Source organism: Lactuca serriola, chromosome 5 (genome assembly GCF_051521515.1).
Source record: "Lactuca serriola cultivar US96UC23 chromosome 5, Lser_US96UC23_V15, whole genome shotgun sequence".
NCBI classification, from domain to species: domain Eukaryota; kingdom Viridiplantae; phylum Streptophyta; class Magnoliopsida; order Asterales; family Asteraceae; genus Lactuca; species Lactuca serriola.
In genome coordinates this window covers 241289334-241295887 of record NC_136412.1, presented here as the reverse complement: position 1 = coordinate 241295887, position 6554 = coordinate 241289334, and positions in this window count along the sequence as shown.

Below are 6554 nucleotides of genomic sequence, written 5' to 3'. Positions count from 1 at the left end.
CGTGTGGAGCACCTGAGTTCTTTAGGGTTAAGGACCCCATATCTAGCCATCGATGGGTCGCTGACATGAATGCTCAGCATACGAATTTTTTCCTTGAGTGGGAAAAGGTGGGATTTACGTCCTTCTTACTGAGGGACAGAGCGCGAGACTGGTGAGAGGAGGTTACCCGAGCAGTAGGGTCGGCGGTAGTGGCTATGATGAAATGGGAGGATTTTGTTCAAAGATTTCAGAGGGATTTTTCACCAACTATTAAGGTGTACCAGTTGGCGAGGGAGTTCCAGTACCTTCGCCCGACTACAGAGACTCTGACATAGATTACCGCTAATTCAGGGAGATAACATTGTTGATCCCGCAGTATGCTGCGGACGCGGAGATGAGGAAGACGATATATCATGATATGCTGAGGGATGATATTAGGGAGTTTGTGAGCTTCTCGGGGTGCAAGACCCTAAATGAAATGATCAATAAGACCCCCGAGCGGGAGATTAAGTTGGAGCTCCAGAAGAAGCGGAAGCTGAAGCAGGTTCAGACAACTGTTAGTCAGGCTAAGAGACCTAAGACATTTGATACCCATTCCAAAGGCCAATAGGGCCAGGATTGTTGCGCCAAGTGCGGCAAGCCGCACAGTGGAGCTTGTTGATCAACAGGTTCATGATGTTTCAGTTGTGGGTAATCGGATCACGTGAGCAGGGATTGCCCTAAGATGGCTCTAATTTTCTTTCATTGCAATCAGACCGGCCATAAAAAGGCCGATTTTCCGAGATTGTTTGGGGGAGCGGTGGCGACGCCTGCACCAGCCACCTTGAGGATTACCGATGGCTGTCAGAGCAAGGAGGATGCTTCTATGATGAAGATCAAGGCTTTTCAGCTAACCACCGATGAGGCCCGTGCAACGCCAGATGTAGTTATTAGTATGTGTTCTAGAGCTATCTTTTATTGCTTTCCTTGTTTATGCTAATGTTTATTATGATCTTGTATATGGACCTTTTTGGTCAACGGTTTGTCTGCTCATGTACTGTTTGATTCGGGGGCTACCCGGTTATTTGTATATCTTGCACTCATCAAGAAGGTTCTAGACATTCTGGGTACTTTGGATTCCCCTCTAGATGTAGAGATTGTGGATGAATGTACTGTGAGTGCTTTGAGGGTTTTCTGTGGGACTGTCCTGAACATGTTCAGTAAGCGGTTCCCTATTGATTTGGTGCCGATTCCTTGAGAGGATCGAAGGTTGTCATCGGGATGATTTGGTTGGGCCCCAATAGGGGTGTCATTGATTATGAGCGGTAGTTGGTTAGAGTTTGAACCCCAAGTAGGGGAGAACTGGTTATTTATGGCGAGAGAGCTTCACATGGGGCAACTCTTTGTTCAGCTGCGAGGGCCACGAGATATCTGCAGCGGGGTTGTTCTGGGTTTCTAGCTTATGTTTCTGACAAACGTGTTAAGGCCACGAAGGATTTAAGTAGGGTACCTAATGTGCGGTATTTTCATAATGTTTTTCCCGAGGAGTTGTCTGGAGTGCCTCCCAAGAGTTAGGTCGAGTTTTAGATTGATTCGGTACCTCGTGCGGCTCTGATAGCCAAGGCACCGTATCGCTTAGCATTGCCTGAGATGCAAGAGTGGCCTACATAGCTACAGGAGCTACTAGACAAGGGTTTTATTCGTCCGAGCAGTTCTCCATGGGGATCATCGTTCCTGTTTGTCAAGAAGAAGGATGGTTTGCACAGGATGAACATTGACTACAGGGAGTTGAATAAGCTAATGATGAAGAACCGTTACCCACTCCCGAGGATTGATGATTTTTTTGACCAACTTCAGGGTGCATCTTGGTTTTCCAAGATTGATTTGCGGTCAAGATACCACCAGATGAGAGTCAGGGATGAGAATGTGCAGAAGACAGCCTTTAGAACTCATTATGGTCATTATGAGTTTTTGGTGATGCCTTTCGGGCTCACCAAAGCACCTGCAGTGTTCATGGATCTCATAAACCGAGTCTGCAGGCTGATGCTGGATCGGTCTGTGATTGTTTTCATTGATCATATCCTGGTCTACTCCAAGACCAAGGAGCAGCACGGGCACTATTTTCGAGAGGTGTTGGAGACCCTGAGGATGGAGAGGCTTTATGCAAAATTATCCAAATGTGAGTTTTTGTTGTGCGAGGTGCAGTTTCTGAGACACATCACCAACCAGGAAGGAATCTTGGTCGGGTCGACCCGACCAAGATTAAGGCTGTGATGAGTTGGGAGGTCCTGAGGACCACATAAGAGATTTGGAATTTATTAGGTCTTGTGGGGTACTATCCGAGATTTATCTAGGACTTCTCCATGATTGCGGTGTCATTGACCCGTTTGACAAAGAAGAATGTGACCTTTCGGTGGGGGCCAGATCAGTAATTGTCTTTTAAGACTCTGATGTAGAGATTGTGTGAGCCCCCAATTCTTGCGCTCCATAAGGGTTTTGATGAGTTTGTGGTTTATTGCGATGCTTCTATCTTGGGTTTGGGAGTTGTTTATGCAGAGGGGGCATGTGATTGCATACGCTTCGAGGCAACTGATGCCTCATGAGGCGAACAACCCCACACATGATTTGGAGTTGGGGGCCATGGTTTTCACCCTCAAGATCTGGAGGCACTATTTGTATGGGTTTCAGTGTACTATTTACACCAACCACAAGAGTTTGAGATATTTGATGGACTAGCCGAATCTGAATATGAGGCAGCAGATATGGTTGGATGTGGTAAAGGATTACGATTGCGAGATCCTGTACCACCCTGGGAAGGCCAAATATGGTGAACGATGCATTGAGCCACAAGACGAAAAGTACTCCTATCAAGGATGTTTGCTTGAGGATGGTCGTCACCTCGCCTCTATTAGATTCGATCAAAGAAGTTCAAGTGGAGGCTTTGAAAAGGGAGAATTGGAAGGTCGAGAGGATAAGTGGCAAATTCCCTTGTTTTTCAGGGATAACCATGGATTGCTGACTCGGTGTGGTAGGGTTTGGGTCCCGACATCAGGTGGGGTGAGACAGACGGTACTGGAGGAGGCTTATAATTCAAAGTTTTCTATCCATCTAGGGGCCACGAAGATGTACATGGATTTGAGGTTGAAATATTGGTGTCCCTGTATGAAGAGGGAAATAACTTGGTTTGTTAAGCGATGCCTAACTTCCAGGAAAGTCAAGATCGAGCATCAGATACCCTACGACAAGGTATAACCGTTACCTATTCCCATGTGGAAGTGGGAAGAGATCACTATGGACTTCATCACAAAATTTCCTAAGACGGCGCGTGGTGTTGATTCTATCTGGGTCATTATGGACAGATTAACCAAGAGTGTTCATTTTATCCCGTTTGCCAAGAGCATATATGTATAAAAGCTTGCTGAGATTTATGTACGGGAGGTGGTAGTTCGGCACAGGGTGAAAGTTTCAGTGGTTTCGAATTGGGACGTTCGCTTCACCCCCAGGTTTTGGAGGAAGTTTCATGAGGAGTTGAGAACTCTGTTTCATTTCAGTACAACATACCACCCTTAAACCGATGGCCAGAGTGATCAGACGATCCAGACACTCGAGGATATGCTTCGGGCTTGTATGTTGGATTTTAGAGGGAGTTAGGATACTTACCTTCCACTAGCCGAGTTATCCTACAACAACAGTTACCATGCTAGTTTTAACCAACCGCCATTTGAGATGTTGTATGGGAGGAGATGCATGACCCCGATTTGTTGGGGTGAGGTTGGTCATTGGGTCATGGGAAGCACTGAAGTGATGCTTAAGACCATAGAGTTGATTCAACAGGTGCGTGACAGGTTGCGGGTCGTGTAGAGTCGACAAAAGAGTTACGTTGATCGACGTCGTTCATACCTTGAGTTTCATGTGGGGGGACTTGGTGTTGTTGAAGGTGTCACCTTGGAAAGGTGTCATCCGGTTTCGGAAGAGGGGCAAGCTAGCCCCCAATTTATTAGTCCCTTCAGGATTACTGTCTGAGTGGTCTGGGTTGCATACCAACAAGATCTTCCTGATGAGCTCAGTCATATCCATAACACTTTCCACTTGTCTCAGTTGCGAAAGTGTGTAGCCAATGATTCAATAGTGATTTCGTTGGATGACATTTAGGTGGATGAGATCCTGAATTACTTTGAGATGCCGATTGCGATTCTTGATAGGAAAACTAAGAATCTACGTAATAAGGTGGTGAATCTAGTGAAGGTGCAATGGCAACATTGAAATGGCTCTGAGTGGACGTAGGAGCCGGAGGGCGAGATGAAGGATCACTACCCAGATTTATTTGCATCAGCGGACTTCGAGGACGAAGTCTAATTCAAGTATGGGAGATTTGTAACATCCGATTCCAGGTATGTTCTTATTTTGTTCTTTAATTTTTAATTTTTTGCAAAAATCGTCCCCTATTACGTTGGGTATACGTTTGGTACGCTTAGCGTACATGCACGCATGGAATCAACGAAATTAACAACGTATGCTGGGCGTACGATAGCCAAGACCAAACCCTAATTTTTAGGGCATGATCCATATTTAAAAAAAATTATGGCCTTTGGACACTCACCGCCATCAACCTCCACTGTTCTTTATGTCCCATTTAACCCTAGTTCGTCCTTTCAAGTGTTCTTGAGCTTTGAAGTGACTTTTATGGCATTTTTATGTGTTTTCAAGAAGAAGGAACTTAGAGACCAAGCATTTGTTGAGGTTGAGCTTCTAGATCCATACTCTTCATCAACTTTAGGAGCTTTTGAAGGTAAAAAGTTCTTACCTTGATGATCCATTTGATAGTTAGAGTTTAGGGCTTGAAAATGAGCTTTCTTTGGTCCCATGGTTCTCTTGGTGAGTTTGGGAAACTCTAGGAGTTAGAGGTGTCATATCACTCTCCCTTTGTTATTATAGATGCATAAAAATGTCATCTTGATGGTTGATATAAGCCCATGCATGAATTTGAGTCCTTAATATGATCCTTGATGGATAAAAATGGATGTTGGGCTTCATTAAGGCATGCTAAGGGATAAAGTTTCCAACTTTATGTATTAGAACCCTAAAATGGACAAGATCTAGAAGTTGGATCTTATGGCTGAGTGGATTAAGCACTTTTTGGCTTATGGTGTCAACTAGCTCAGTATGTCGGGCGTACCAAGTTGTACGCTGCACGTACTGATGAGTGGTCGAGTATGCCAAGCGTACAACGCGTACGTCGAGCAGAGGCTTTCCTTAAGCTTTTGGCTTTTGGTTGGGCTTTGGACTTTTAGGCCTTAGATGGGTTTTGGGCCTTGGACTGTTTGATGCATGAGTGGGCCCTAGGATTTTGTTAGTGGGCCTTAAGTTGCTTTAGTTGTGCCTTTTTGGGCATTGGAGTCCATTAGTGTGTTATTGGGCCAAGTTTTGTTAGGCCCATTATGGGAAAGGTAAATGGGCTTTTACTATAGGGGTCTGGATTTGGGATTTATGCCCACGGTTATGGTTTATAACCTATTTCTGATTATGATGAGTTTTTGTGTTCAGTGTGGGATCTTCCGGTTAGGTAGCCGAGCATTTAGTTACGTATCAGCTGACTGAGGTGAGTTTTCTCACTGTATCAATGGGTCGAAGGCACCAAGGCCTACCCATTATTTGTGATATAGGGTGTTAGCTATATTTGAGATATGTATATGAAAGACCAGGATTTGGCCCCTAGAAACTGTATGAAAGACTAGGATATGGCCCCTGACATTTGTATGAAAGACCAGGATCTACCCTGGGCACCTGTATGGAAGATCGGGATTTGGCCCTAGGCAGGAATTTGCTTGTAAGACTATGGTTTGAACCATAATACTTACTTATTTATGTTTGGTGTGTAGTACTTTGGAGAAAGTCACTAAGCTTTTGCTTACAGTTTATATTTGTGGTTTCAAGTACTTCCGGTACTAAGGGGAAGGGCCCGACTTGATGGCACACTTTTGATATTGTACTCTGATGTTTGACATTATTAATCATGTGATGGTTTTGAAAAAATGTGATGGTTTTAACTTTTCTTTTTAAAATGAAAAATTGTATCTTGGTTTTTGGGACGTTACACCAGGCAGGGTCTAATGAATGTGATGAGGCGGGGCCCATCTCATGTTATTGACATATCTGTTCCGAGAAGGGCTCGATGTCGGGCGGGGCCTGACGGTTGTTGGGCATGGTCATTTGTATGTTGATATGTATGGTATGAAGTATTTTGGGGAACTCACTAAGATTTGTGCTTACGGTTTTCATCTTATGTTTCAGGTACTTCTGGAACAAAGGTGAAGGGCTCGGGATGATTGCATCGAACACACCACATTGTTCCACGTTTTGTTGATTTGATGTACTTTGATGATTATTGACATACTCTTATTTCCTTTTAAGGTTATATAAACACGTTTTAGATGATGGTTTTATTATTATTAAAATGAAATTTTTGGTCTTAAATTTTCGGGACGTTACAAAAGCCTTGATTAAATTAGGCATATCCCTAATACCTATAATCGTTAGTCTTGCGAGAGCTAGGAAGTTATGTATAGATCTATACAGGGCCATGACAACCCCACCTG